The following is a 14,946-nucleotide window of genomic DNA, read 5'->3' as shown; positions in this document are numbered from 1 at the left end:
TCAATAAATACGATTGATTGATTGATTGACAAGTCCAAGACCGAACTCCTTGTCTTCCCTCCCAAACCCTGCCCTCTCCCTGACTTTCCCATCACCGTTGCCGGCACTACCGCCCTTCCCGTCTCACCGGCCCGCAACCTTGGTGTCCTCCTCGACTCTGCTCTCTCGTTCACCCCTCACATCCAAGCCGTCACCGAAAGCTGCCGGTCTCAGCTCCGCAACGTCGCCAAGATCCGCCCTTTCCTCTCCATCCAAACCGCTGCCCGGCTCGTTCAAGCTCTCATCCTATCCCATCCGGACTACTGTATCAGCCTCCTCTCCGATCTCCCATCCTCTTGTCTCTCCCCACTCCAATCCATACTTCACGCCGCTGCCCGGATTGTCTTTGTCCAGAAACACTCTGGGATTATTAGTCCCCTCCTCAAAAATCTCCAGTGGCTACCAATCAACCTACGCATCAGGCAGAAACTCCTCACCCTCGGCTTCAAGGCCGTCCATCACCTCGCCCCCTCCTTACCTCCTTCCCCTCCCCGCAGCACCTGGATATCATCATCAATTGTATTTATTGAGCGCTTACTGTGTGCACAGCACTGTACTAAGCGCTTGGGAAGTACAAGTTGGCAACATATAGAGACAGTCGCTACCCAACAATGGGCTCACAGTCTAAAAGATATATGGATATATGTTTGTACGGATTTATTACTCTATTTTATTTGTACATATCTATTCTATTTATTTTATTTTGTTAATACGGTTGGTTTTGTTGTCTGTCTCCCCCTTCTAGACTGTGAGCCCGCCGTTGGGTAGGGCCCGTCTCTACTAGAGGTTGCCAACTTGGACTTCCCCAGCGCTTAGTCCAGTGCTCTGCACACAGGAAGCGCTCAATAAATACGATTGAAGGAATGAATGAATGACAATTTCACCAGTCCACCCCTGCCCAGGGGCGACGGGGACCCACGGGGGCTGGGGGGAGCGCCCGGCACAAACATCACGTGGCCACCCCGGCCAGCTGTGGGGCCCAGAGACGGTTCAACAATGGAGATGTCACAGCGGTCGCCTCTGGGGGACACAGGGCTCTCCCTCCCCCAACTCTGGTCCGAGACAGGCGGGCATCCGAGTCGTGAGGAAGCTGGCATGTCTCGGCCCCCAGATTAGCATGGCCTAGAGGTTAGATCCCGGACTTGGGAATCGGAAGGACTTGGATTCTAATCCCAGTTCTGCCATATCTCCGCTGCGTGACCTTGGACCAGTCGCTTCACTTCTCTGGGCCTCAGTTCCCTCGTCTGTCAAATGGGAATTGACGCTGTGAGCCCCACAGGCGACAGGGACGGGCAACCGTCTCTATATGTTGCCACCTTGTACTTCCCAAGCACTTAGTACAGTGCTCTGCACACAGTAAGCGCTCAATAAATACGATTGAATGAATGAATGAATGAAAGTGATTAACAAATGGAGAAGCATTGTGACAGTGGAAAGAGCCCGGGCTTGGGAGTCGGAAGGACTTGGGTTCTAATCCCAGTTCTGCCATATCTCCGCTGCATGACCTTGGACCAGTCGCTTCACTTCTCTGGGCCTCAGTTCCCTCGTCTGTCAAATGGGAATTGACGCTGTGAGCCCCACAGGCGACAGGGACGGGCAACCGTCTCTATATGTTGCCACCTTGTACTTCCCAAGCGCTTAGTACAGTGCTCTGCACACAGTAAGCGCTCAATAAATATGATTGAATGAATGAATGAAAGTGCTTAACAAATGGAGAAGCAGCATGGCCTAGTGGACAGAGCCTGGGCTTGGGAGTCAGAAGGACTTGGGTTCTAATCCTAGTTCTGCCATATCTCCGCTGAGTGACCTTGGACAAGTCACTTCACTTCTCTGGGCCTCAGTTCCCTCATCTGTCAAATGGGAATTGACACTGTGAGCCTCACAGGTGGCAGGGACTGTGTCCAACCCCATCTGCTTGTATCCACCCCAGCGCTTAGTACAGTCCCCGACACATAGTAAGTGCTTAACAAATGGAGAAGCAGCGTGGCTCAGTGGATAGATCCCGGGCTTGGGAATCGGAAGGACTTGGGTTCTAATCCCAGTTCTGCCATATCTCCGCTGCGTGACCTTGGACCAGTCGCTTCACTTCTCTGGGCCTCAGTTCCCTCGTCTGTCAAATGGGAATTGACACTGTGAGCCCCACAGGCGACAGGGACAGGAAACCATCTCTATATGTTGCCAACTTGTACTTCCCAAGTGCTTAGTACAGTGCTCTGCACACAGTAAGCGCTCAATAAATACGATTGAATGAATGAATGAATGAAAGTGATTAACAAATGGAGAAGCAGCGTGACTCAGTGGAAAGAGCCCGGGCTTGGGAGTCAGAAGGACTTGGGTTCTAATCCCAGTTCTGCCATATCTCTGCTGCGTGACCTTGGACAAGTCACTTCACTTCTCTGGGCCTCAGTTCCCTCATCTGTCAAATGGGAATTGACACTGTGTGCCCCACAGGCGGCAGGGACTGCGTCCAACCCCATCTGCTTGTAGCCACCCCAGCGCTTAATACAGTCCCCGACACACAGTAAGTGCTTAACAAATGGAGAAGCAGCGTGACTCAGTAGAAAGAGCCCGGGCTTGGGAATCAGAAGAACTTGGGTTCTAATCCCAGTTCCGCCATATCTCTGCTGCGTGACCTTGGACCAGCCACTTCACTTCTCTGGGCCTCAGTTCCCTCGTCTGTCAAATGGGAATTGACACTGTGAGCCTCACAGGCGGCAGGGACAGGCAACCGTCCCTATATGTTGCCACCTTGTACTTCCCAAGCGCTTAGTACAGTGCTCTGCACACAGAAAGCGCTCAATAAATACGATTGAATGAATGAATGAATGAAAGTGATTAACAAATGGAGAAGCAGCGTGACTCAGTGGAAAGAGCCCGGGCTTGGGAGTCAGAAGGACTTGGGTTCTAATCCCAGTTCTGCCATATCTCCGCTGCATGACCTTGGACCAGTCGCTTCACTTCTCTGGGCCTCAGTTCCCTCATCTGTCAAATGGGAATTGACACTGTGAGCCCCACAGGCGACAGGGACAGGCAACCGTCTCTATATGTTGCCACCTTGTACTTCCCAAGTGCTTAGTACAGTGCTCTGCACACAGTAAGTGCTCAATAAATATGATTGAAGGAATGAATAAAAGTGCTTAACAAATGGAGAAGCAGCGTGACTCAGTGGAAAGAGCCCGGGCTTGGGAGTCAGAAGGACTTGGGTTCTAATCCAAGTTCTGCCATATCTCCGCTGCGTGACCTTGGACCAGTCGCTTCACTTCTCTGGGCCTCAGTTCCCTCATCTGTCAAATGGGAATTGACACTGTGAGCCCCACAGGCGACAGGGACAGGCAACCGTCTCTATATGTTGCCACCTTGTACTTCCCAAGCGCTTAGTACAGTGTTCTGCACACAGAAAGCGCTCAATAAATATGATTGAATGAATGAATGAAAGTGCTTAACAAATGGAGAAGCAGCGTGACTCAGTGGAAAGAGCCCGGGATTGGGAATCAGAAGGACTTGGGTTCTAATCCCAGTTCTGCCATATCTCCGCTGCGTGAACTTGGACAAGTCGCTTCACTTCTCTGGGCCTCAGTTCCCTCATCTGTCAAATGGGAATTGACACCGTGAGCCCCACAGGTGACAGGGACTGTGTCCAACCCCATCTGCTTGTATCCACACCAGCGCTTAGTACAGTCCCTGACACATAGTAAGTGCTTCCCCTCCTTCCCCTCCCCACCCCCCCCACATTAGCTCCTTCCCTTCCCCACAGCACCTGTATATATGTATATATGTTTGTACGGATTTATTTATTTTATTTGTACCTATTTATTCTATTTATTTTATTTTGTTAATATGTTTTGTTTTGTTGTCTGTCTCCCCCTTCTAGACTGTGAGCCCGCTGTTGGGTAGGGACCGTCTCTATATGTTGCCAACTTGGACTTACCAAGTCCTTAGTACAGTGCTCTGCATGCAGTAAGCGCTCAATAAATACGACTGAATGAAATGAATGAATTCCTCTATTTATTTTATTTTTACATACTTATTCTATTTATTTTATTTTGTTCATATGTTTTGTTTTGTTCTCCATCTCCCCCTTCTCGACTGTGAGCCCGCTGTTGGGTAGGGACCGTCTGTAGGTGTTACTAACTTGTACTTCCCAAGCACTTAGTCCAGCGCTCTGCACACAGTAAGCGCTCAATAAATATGATTGAATGAAATGAATGAATTACTCTATTTATTTCATTTGTACATATTTATTCTATTGAAGCAGCGTGGCTCAGTGGAAAGAGCCCGGGCTTTGGAGTCAGAGGTCATGGGTTCAAATTCCGGCTACGCCACTTGTCAGCTGGGTGACTTTGGGCAAGTCACTTCACTTCTCTGTGCCTCAGTTACCTCATCTGGAAAATGGGAATGAAGACTGTGAGCCCCCCGTGGGGCAACCTGATCACCTTGTAACCTCCCCAGCGCTTAGAATAGTGCTTTACATATACTAAGTGCTTAATAAATGCCATTATTATTATTAATTTTATTTTGTTAATATGTTTTGTTTTGTTGCCCGTCTCCCCCTTCCAGACTGTGAGCCCGCTGTTGGGTAGGGACCGTCTCTAGATGTTGCTAACTTGTACTTCCCAAGCGCTTAGTACAGTGCTCTGCACACAGTAAGCGCTCAATAAATACGATTGAATGAATGAACAAATACCACAATTATTATTATGTGGGGGTTGAGACCGTGAGCCCCACGTGGGACAGAGACTGTATCCAACCCGATTTGCTTATATCCACCCCAGTGCTTAGTACAGTGCCTGGCGCATAGTAAGTGCTTAACAAATACCACAATTACTATCATTCTCTGGGCCTCAGTTGCCTCATCTGTAAAATGGGGATTAAGACCGTGAGCCCCACGCGGGACAGAGACTGTATCCAACCCGATTTGCTTATGTCCACCCCAGTGCTCGGCACATAATAAGCGCTTAACGAATCGCTAGAGAAACAGCGTGGCTCAGTGGAAAGAGCCCGGGCTTTGGAGTCAGAGGTCTTGGGTTCAAATCCCAGCTCCGCCAGTTGTCAGCTGGGTGACTTTGGGCCAGTCACTTCACTTCTCTGAGCCTCAGTTACCTCATCTGTAAAATAGGAATGAATGAATCAATCAATTGTATTTATTGAGCGCTTACTGTGTGCAGAGCACTGTACTAAGCGCTTTGAAGCCTGTGAGCCCCCTGTGGGACAACATGATCACCTTGTAACCTCCCCAGCGCTTAGAACAGTGCTTTGCACATAGTAAGCACTTAATAAATGCCATCATCATTATTAAATCCCATTATTATTATTACTAGGGGGGCAGTCTTAACTGGAGGAGCAAAGGAGTCAGGAGTCCCAGGGGCCACTGGCCAGCTGTGTGACTTCAGGCAAGACATTTAACCTCTGCAAGCCTCAGTTTCTCCTTCTGTGAAACGGGGAGGGGGGCCGCTGGCCCCACCCACCTCTCCCTCCCTCCCCCTTCTTTTTAAGACATTTATTAAGCGCTTACTATGTGCAAATAATAATAATAATAATGATGGCATTTGTTAAGCGCTTACTATGTGCAAAGCACTGTTCTAAGCACTGGGGAGGTTACAAGGTGATCAGGTTGTCCCACGGGGGGCTCCCAGTCTTCATCCCCATTTTCCAGATGAGGTCACTGAGGCCCAGAGAAGTGAAGCGACTTGCCCAAAGTCACCCAGCTGACAATTGGCGGAGCCGGGATTTGAACCCATGAACTCGGACTCCAAAGCCCGGGCTCTTTTCCACTGAGCCACGCTGCTTCCCCTTCTTCCTTGGGGACAGGAGGAGATCAATCAATCAATCAATCGTATTTATTGAGCGCTTACTGTGTGCAGAGCACTGTACTAAGCGCTTGGGAAGTACAAGTTGGCAACATAGAGAGACGGTCCCTACCCAAGATGACAGATGAGAAGGTGCTTTGGGGGAAGGGGAAGGGGAAGGGGAAGGGGAAATTATTTTCCCCCAAATCCTCATGAGCATCCCTGGGGCCGCCCATCCCGGGGGGACGGGACCCCCGGGGACAGGGGGAGGAGGATGGGGATGGCCCCATCTCCGGCCCAGTCCGGTTCTGGGCCCCGGGATGGGGCGGGGGTCTGCCCAGAGCCCACTGTTGGGTAGGGACTGTCTCTATATGTTGCCAACTTGTACTTCCCAAGCACTTAGTACAGTGCTCTGCACACAGTAAGCGCTCAATAAATACGATTGATTGATTGATTGATTGATCACTGCAGAGCTGGCATCTATTCGCAATGCAGTCTGGGACTGGAACTGCAGCCCCGCTTAGCATGACTTGCAAGACAAGGGAAGGAGGGAGGGAGGAAGGAAGGAAAGATGGGAGGAAGGAAAGATGGGAGGAAGGAAAGATGGGAGGAAGGAAAGATAATAATAATAATAATAATGATGGCATTTGTTAAGTGCTTACTATGTGCAAAGCACTGTTCTAAGCGCTGGGGGGGGATACAATGTGATCAAGTTGTCCCACGTGGGGCTCACAGTCTTCATCCCCATTTTTACAGATGAGGGAACTGAGGCTCAGAGAAGTTAAGTGACTTGCCCAAGGTCACACAGCAGACTTGTGGTGGAGCGGAATTCGAACCCATGATGTCTGACTCCAAAGCCCGGGCTCTTTCCACTGAGCCACGCCGCTTTAGACTGTGAGCCCACTGTTGGGTAGGGACTGTCTCTATATGTTGCCAATTTGTACTTCCCAAGCGCTTAGTACAGTGTTCTGCACACAGTAAGCGCTCAATAAATACGATTGATGATGATGATGCTTCTCTAAATGGGAGGGAAGAGTGGAGGACACACCCCTCCCTCCCCCTGTCTTCGAGCTGCCCCTAAAAAATGAGAGCGGGCACTTAATCATCATCATAATAATAATGATGGCATTTGTTAAGCGCTTACTATGTGCAAAGCACTGTTCTAAGCGCTGGGGGAGGGGAAACAACGTAATGAGGTTGTCCCATGTGGGGCTCACAGTCTTAATCCCCATTTTACAGATGAGGGAACTGAGGCTCAGAGAATCAATCCATCAATCAAGCGTATTGATTGAGTGCTTACTGTGTGCAGAGCACTGGACTAAGCGCTTGGGAAGTCCAAGTTGGCAACATCGAGAGACGGTCCCTTCCCAACAGTGGGCTCACAGTCTAGAAGGGGGAGACAGAGAACGAAACAAAACATATTAACAAAATAAAATCAATAGAGAGGTGAAGTGACTTACCCAAGGTCACACAGCAGACATGTGGAGGCACCGGGATTCGAACCTATGATCTCTGACTCCAAAGCCCGGGCTCTTTCCACTGAGCCACACTACTTGGCCAGGCCTGCTGACCGCCTGCCCTTTTTCTCATAATAATAATAATGGCATTTATTAAGCGCTCATTATGTGCAAAGCACTGTTCTAAGCTCTGGGAAGGTTACAAGGCAATGAGGTTGTCCCACGGGGGGCTCACAGTCTTCACCCCCATTTTACAGATGAGTTAACTGAGGCACAGAGAAGTGAAGTGAGTTGCCCAAAGTCACCCAGCTGACAAGTGGCGGAGCCGGGATTTCAGCCAATCACTCATTCAATCGCCTTGATTGGGCGCTTCCTGTGTGCAGAGTGCTGTACTGAGCGCTTGGGAGAGTGCAATGGAACAGTAATAATAATGATGGCATTCATTAAGCGCTTACTATGTGCAAAGCTTAACTTCTCTGGGCCTCAGTTCCCTCATCTGTCAAATGGGGATGAAGACCGTGAGCCCCACGTGGGACAATCTGATCACCTTGTATCCCCCCAGCGCTTAGAACAGTGCTTTGCACATAGTAAACGCTTAACAAATACCAATATTATTATTATTATTATTACTAAGCGCTTGGGAAGTCCAAGTTGGCAACGGATGAGGGGTGGCTAACCAGGAGGGCCTTGGGGTGTGGGTCTTGGCCGCCGGTGTTTCCGCAGCGTGGCTCAGTGGAAAGAGCCCGGGCTTTGGAGTCCGAGGTCATGGGTTCGAATCCCTGCTCCGCCACGTCTGCTGTGTGACCTTGGGCAAGTCACTTAACTTCTCTGAGCCTCAGTTACCTCATCTGTAAAACGGCGATTAAGACTGTGAGCCCCCCGCGGGACAACCTGATCACCTTGTATCCCCCCCAGCGCTTAGAACAGTGCTCTGAACATAGTAAGCGCTTAACAAATGCCATTATTATTATTATTATTATTGTTATTCATTCGATCGTATTTTTTGAGCACTGTACTGTACTAAGTGATCCTTTCCCATTCCTCCGAAGTGGGGAAGCGAGCCAGAGGCGGGGAGAGAGTGACCTTCATCTTGTCCTGCTGAGTTGGCCCGCTGGCTTAATCAATAGGGGATCAATGATTGCGGAGGGGAGGCTGGGTGGCTATGGCCGCCAGCTGAATCAATCAATCAATCATATTTATTGAGCGCTTACTGTGTGCAGAGCACTGTACTAAGCACTTGGGAAGTCCAAGTTGGCAACATATAGAGATGGTCCCCCACCAACAGCGGACTCACAGTCTAGAAGGGGGAGACAGAGAACAAAACCAAACATATTAACAAAATAAAATGAATAGAATAGATATGTACAAGTAAAATAAATAGAGTAATAAATAGGTACAAACATATATACAGGTGCTGTGGGGAAGGGTGAAACGGAGAGTACCCAGTCTCTCTCCCCTCTCTACCTCTGCCGGACGATGATGACGGTATTTGTTAAGCGCTTACTATGTGCCAAGCACTGCTCTAAGCGCTGGGGGAGATACAGGGTACTCGGGTGGTCCCACGTGGGGCTCCCAGTCTCCATCCCCATTTTAGAGATAGACACCCCCCAGCTGGGAAGCAGCGTGGCTCAGTGGAAAGAGCCCGGGCTTTGGAGTCAGAGGTCGTGGGTTCAAATCCCGGCTCCGCCGACTGTCAGCTGGGTGACTTTGGGCACTTCTCTGGGCCTCAGTTCCCTCATCTGGAAAATGGGGATTAAGACGGCGAGCCCCCCGTGGGACAACCTGATCACCTTGCATCAATCAATCAGTTGTACTTCCCAAGTGCTTAGTACAGTGCTCTGCGCCCAGTAAGCGCTCACTGAGCCCCTTCTTTCCTCTCCCCCTCGTCCCCCTCTCCATCCCCCCGTCTTACCTCCTTCCCTTCCCCACAGCACCTGTATATATGTATATATGGTTGTACATATTTATTACTCTATTTATTCATTTATTTATTTTACTTGTACATTTCTATCCTACTTATTTTATTTTGTTGGTATGTTTGGTTCTGTTCTCTGTCTCCCCCTTTTAGACTGTGAGCCCACTGTTGGGTAGGGACTGTCTCTATGTGATGCCAATTTGTACTTCCCAAGCGCTTAGTACAGTGCTCTGCACATAGTAAGCGCTCAATAAATACGATTGATTGATTGATTGATTGATTGATTGATTCCGGGCCCATGCTCCATTCATTAGGCCACACTGCGCCTCTTCCCCACCCTTAGACTGCGAGCCCCGCGCGGGACAGGGACCGCGTCCAGTCTGATTTTCTGGCTTTTGGTACAGTGGTTGGCACTTAATAAAAATCATAATGATTATTTTGGAGTTGAATCCGGATTCAGCCGTAGGACAGCGGCCATTGGGGAAAATTCCTCCTTGTGAGTAGGGACTCTGAAATAACACTCTCCCAAGCGCTCAGGACAGTTCTCTGTCCGGCGGTTGCCCGTCCACTCGGGATCGAACAAAATCAATCAATCAGTCAATCGTATTTATTGAGCGCTTACTGTGTGCAGAGCACTGTACTAAGCGCTTGGGAAGTCCAAGTTGGCAACATCTAGAGACGGTCCCTACCCGACAGTGGGCTCACAGTCTAAAAGGGGGAGACAGAGAACAAAACCAAACATACTAACAAAATAAAATCAATAGAATAGATATGTACAATTAAAATAAATAAATAAGTAGAGTAGTAAATATGTACAAAGCCCCTTCTCTCACAACATTGTGTCATTATGAAACTGTGGTTGGCAGAGAGGGAACTTGTATCACAGTCCAGAATTGGTTCAAATAAGAGCATGCTTACCTCTGGAAAAACTCAAGGAAGATGAAGAGCTCTAAAACCCACCATAAAATGGGGATGCTAATATTTATGGATATATTTATGGATTTATATTTATATTAATGTGGTGCATCTAGCTTTATTTCTATTTGTTCTGATGACACCTGTCCACATGTTTTGTTTTATTGTCTGTCTCCCCCTTCTAGACTGTGAGCCCATTGTTGGGTAGGGACCGTCTCTACGTGTTGCCAACTTGTACTTCCCAAGCGCTTAGTACAGTGCTCTGCACACAGTAAGCGCTCAATAAATACGATTGAATGAATGAATGACAATAACTGCATCATTTCTGAGCTGGCGGGAAGCTCTACCTGGACCCCACTCCTGGTGGTGATCTTGGTCGATCAATCGTATTTATTGAGCGCTTACTGTGTGCAGAGCACTGTACTAAGCGCTTGGTCCTTCTGGCTGTGCTAGCCATAAAATCATTTTGTTGGTCCCAAGCCCAGAGAGGCAGGAATTCAAATGCCCGAAGATGATCCGGGAGGACGATGACTTGCTGCAGACGGAGATGGAATCTCACCTCCCCTCGCCCTCCCTCGCAGCTGACTCTCTGAGTGGAGAGTAGCTCGTAATAATAATAATCATCATCATCATCATCATCAATCGTATTTATTGAGCGCTTACTATGTGCAGAGCACTGTACTAAGCGCTTGGGAAGTACAAATTGGCAACATATAGAGACAGTCCCTACCCAAAAGTGGGCTCACAGTCTAATAATAATAATGTTATTTGTTAAGCGCTTACTATGTGCAAAGCACTGTTCTAAGCGCCGGGGAGGCTACAAAGTGATCAGGTTGTCCCACGGGGCCTCACAATCAAGCAATCAATCAATCAATCATATTTATTGAGTGCTTGCTGTGTGCAGAGCACTGTACTAAGTGCTTGGGAAGTCCAAGTTGGCAACATATAGAGACAGTCCCTACCCAACAGTGGGCTCACGGTCTAGAAGGGGAAGACAGACAACAAAACCCAACATATTAACAAAATAAAATAAATAGAATAGATATGTACAAGTAAAATAAATAGAGTAATAAATATGTACAAACATATATACATATATACAGGTGCTGTGGGGAAGGGAAGGAGGTAAGACAGGTAGGACAGTTTTAATCCCCATTTTACAGATGAGGTAACTGAGGCACAGAGAAGTTAAGTGACTTGCCCAAAGTCACACTGGTGACAGTTGGCGGAGCTGGGATTTGAACCCATGACCTCTGACTCCAAATAATAATAATAATAATTGGCATTTGTTAAGCGCTTACTATGTGCAAAGCACTGTTCTGAGCGCTGGGGGGGGGGATACAGGGTGATCAGGTTGTCCCACATGGGGCTCACAGTCTTAATCCCCATTTTACAGATGAGGTAACTGAGGCTCAGAGAAGTTAAGTGACTTGCCCAAGATCACAAAGCAGACATGTGGCGGAGCCGGGATTCGAACCCATGACCTCTGACTCCAAAGCCCGGGCTCTTTCCACTGAGCCACGCTGCTTCTCTTAGGACATGTGGGCGGGTACTTCTCAAGTGCTTAGTACAGTGCTCTGCACACAACAATCATAATTACAGTACTTATTGAGCACTTGATTTGTCACTGCGCTCTGCTACGCATGAGGTAGATACTGGATAATCACATCGGACTCGTGTCCACTAATTTTGCCACTCGGGAGTCAGAGGTCACGGGTTCGAATCCCAGCTCCGCCACTTGTCAGCTGGGTGACTTTGGGCAAGTCACTTCATTCACTCATTCATTCAATCGTATTTATTGAGCGCTTACTGTGTGCAGAGCACTGTACGAAGCGCTTGGGAAGTACAATATGTATATATGTTTGTACGTATTTATTACTCTATTTATTTTACTTGTACATATCTACTCTATTTTATTTTGTTAATATGCTTTGTTTTGTTCTCTGTCTCCCCCTTCTATCAATCAATCAATCAATCGTATTTATTGAGTGCTTACTGTGTGCAGAGCACTGTACTAAGCGCTTGGGAAGTACAAGTTGGCAACATATACAAACAGTCCCTACTCAACAGTGGGCTCACAGTCTAAAAGTCTCTATATGTTGCCAACTTGTACTTCCCAAGCGCTTAGTCCAGTGCTCTGCACACAGTAAGCGCTCAATAAATATGATTGATTGATTGATTGATTGATCTAGAGATGGTCCCTACCCAACAGCGGGCTCACAGGCTAGAAGGGGGAGACAGACAACAAAACAAAACATATTGATGAAATAAAATAAATAGAATAAATAAATACGATTGATTGATTGATTGATCTAGAGACGGTCCCTACCCAACAGCGGGCTCACAGGCTAGAAGGGGGAGACAGACAACAAAACAAAACATATTAACGAAATAAAATAAATAGACTAAATAAATACGATTGATTGATTGATTGATCTAGAGACGGTCCCTACCCAACAGCGGGCTCACAGGCTAGAAGGGGGAGACAGACAACAAAACAAAACATATTAACGAAATAAAATAAATAGAATAAATATGTACAAGTAAAATGAATAGAGGAATAAATATGTACAAACATATATACATATATACAGGTATGTACATGCCATTTTTCTTCGTCCCCCTTCAAATCTGCCAGCCCACAGCCTTCCCTATCTTCAAAGCCCCCTGAAAGCCCACCTCTTCCCGGAGGCCTTCCCGGAGTAAATTTCTTCTCCGCACGTCATTTCCTTCCAAAAACCACCTCAGCACTTATGCACTCAATGCCACCCATAGCACTTTGGTACATATTGATTTATGTACTCTGCTATTTAAGTACTTATTTGCTCACCAAGCCATCTTTTCCCTCCAATCCGTAAATAATCTGACTTTTCCATTAGACTGTAAACTTACAGAACTTTCATTTCCGTTGTACTTTCGAAAGGGCTTAGGACTGTGCTCTGCCCAGAGGAGGTGCTCAATAATTACCGATTAATTGACTTACAAATATTGCTGAAGGAAATTTAAAAAAGGGTATATATGCTAGGGGCTGCCAACCCTTAAGCTTTTTGTACGATTACCATGCTATTGATAATAATTGTAATTGTGGTATTTGTGAAGTGCTTATTGTGTGTCAGGCACTGCACTAAGCGCCGGGGTACAGACCAGGTAATTGGGTTGGGCAGAGTCCCTGTCCCACATTGAGCTCACAGTCTTAATCCCCATTTTACAGAGGAGGTAACTGAGGCACAGGCAAGTGACTCGCCCAAGGTCACACAGCAGACTCATGGTGGAGCTGGGATTAGAACCCAAGTCCTTCTGACTCTCAGGCCTGTAGTCTAAGCACCTAATTTGGGGCATATACACGGGCCCTTTCCAATATTTCCCTAGATTGCAACCTCCATGATGGCAGAGATTTTACCTACTAACTCTAGTCTTCTCCCAAGCGCTTAGTACAGTACCTTACTCTGCATAGAGTAGCAGCGTGGCTCAGTGGAAAGAGCCGGGGCTTTGGAGTCAGAGGTCACGGGTTCAAATCCCAGCTCCGCCAGTTGTCAGCTGGGTGACTCTGGGCAAGTCACTTCACTTCTCTGGGCCTCAGTACCCTCATCTGTAAAATGGGGATTAAGACTGTGAGCCCCACGTGGGACAACCTGATCACCTTGTATCTCTCCAGCGCTGTTCTTTCATTCATTCATTCATTCAATCGTATTTATTGAGAGCTTACTGTGTGCGGAGCACTGTACTAAGCGCTTGGGAAGTCCAAGTTGGCAACATATAGAGACGGTCCCTACCCAACAGCGAGCTCACAGTCTAGAAGGGGGAGACAGACAACAAAACAAAATGTATTAATAAAATAAAATAAATAGAATAAATATGTACAAATAAAATAGAGTAATAAATCTGTACAAACATATATCCATATATACAGGGGCTGTGGGGAGGGGAAGGAGGTAAGGCGGGGGGATGGGGAGGGGGAGCAGGGGGAGAGGAAGGAGGGGGCTCAGTCTGGGAGCCCCCAGACTATGTTAAGCACGTAGTAAGTGCTTAACAAATACTATCATTATTATTATTATTATAGGGTAAACACTCAGCAAATATTATTCATTATCGTTGGGCTCCCAAAGCAGGCCACGGACCCCCCTCAACCTCAGACACTTCTTCTTCAGAGAAGCAGCGGGGCTCAGTGGAAAGAGCCCGGGCTTTGGAGTCAGAGGTCATGGGTTCAAGCCCCGGTTCCACCAAATGTCAGCTGTGTGACTTTGGGCAAGTCACTTCACTTCTCTGTGCCTCAGTTACCTCATTTGTAAAATGGGGATTAAAACTGTGAGCCCCCCGTGGTACAACCTGATCACCTCATAACCTCCCCAGGGCTTAGAGCAGTGCTTTGCACGTAGTAAGCGCTTAATAAATGCCATTATTATTATTATTATCCATTAAGTGGGGGGTGCTGCCCACCCCGAAAAGGATGCCCCCCCCCCCACCCCGCTGCCTCATCCTTTCCCTGATAGGCCGGATGACTGGTCAATCTAGTTCCGGCCTAAGCCATTTTGGGGGAATGAGGTGACCCCTCTAGACGTTAAGATTTGATCTGAGGAAAAAATTTTGGGTGAGGGGCGGGAAACCTGGCCCCCCACAGTGTGTGGCCTCAGGGGGTGGGCAGCACCCGAAAAGGATGCCTCCCCCCACTGCCTCATCCTTTCCCTGAAAGGCCGGATGACTGGTCAATCTAGTTCCGGCCTAAGCCATTTTGGGGGAATGAGGTGACCCTGCTTGACGTTAAGATTTGATCTGAGGAAAAAATTTTGGGTGGGGAGCCTGGTTTCCAGTGTGTGTGGCCTCAGGGGGTGGGCAG

The sequence above is a fragment of the Tachyglossus aculeatus genome, chromosome 17 (assembly GCF_015852505.1).
Source record: "Tachyglossus aculeatus isolate mTacAcu1 chromosome 17, mTacAcu1.pri, whole genome shotgun sequence".
Classification (NCBI taxonomy): Eukaryota; Metazoa; Chordata; class Mammalia; order Monotremata; family Tachyglossidae; genus Tachyglossus; species Tachyglossus aculeatus.
This window is presented reverse-complemented; position numbering follows the sequence as displayed.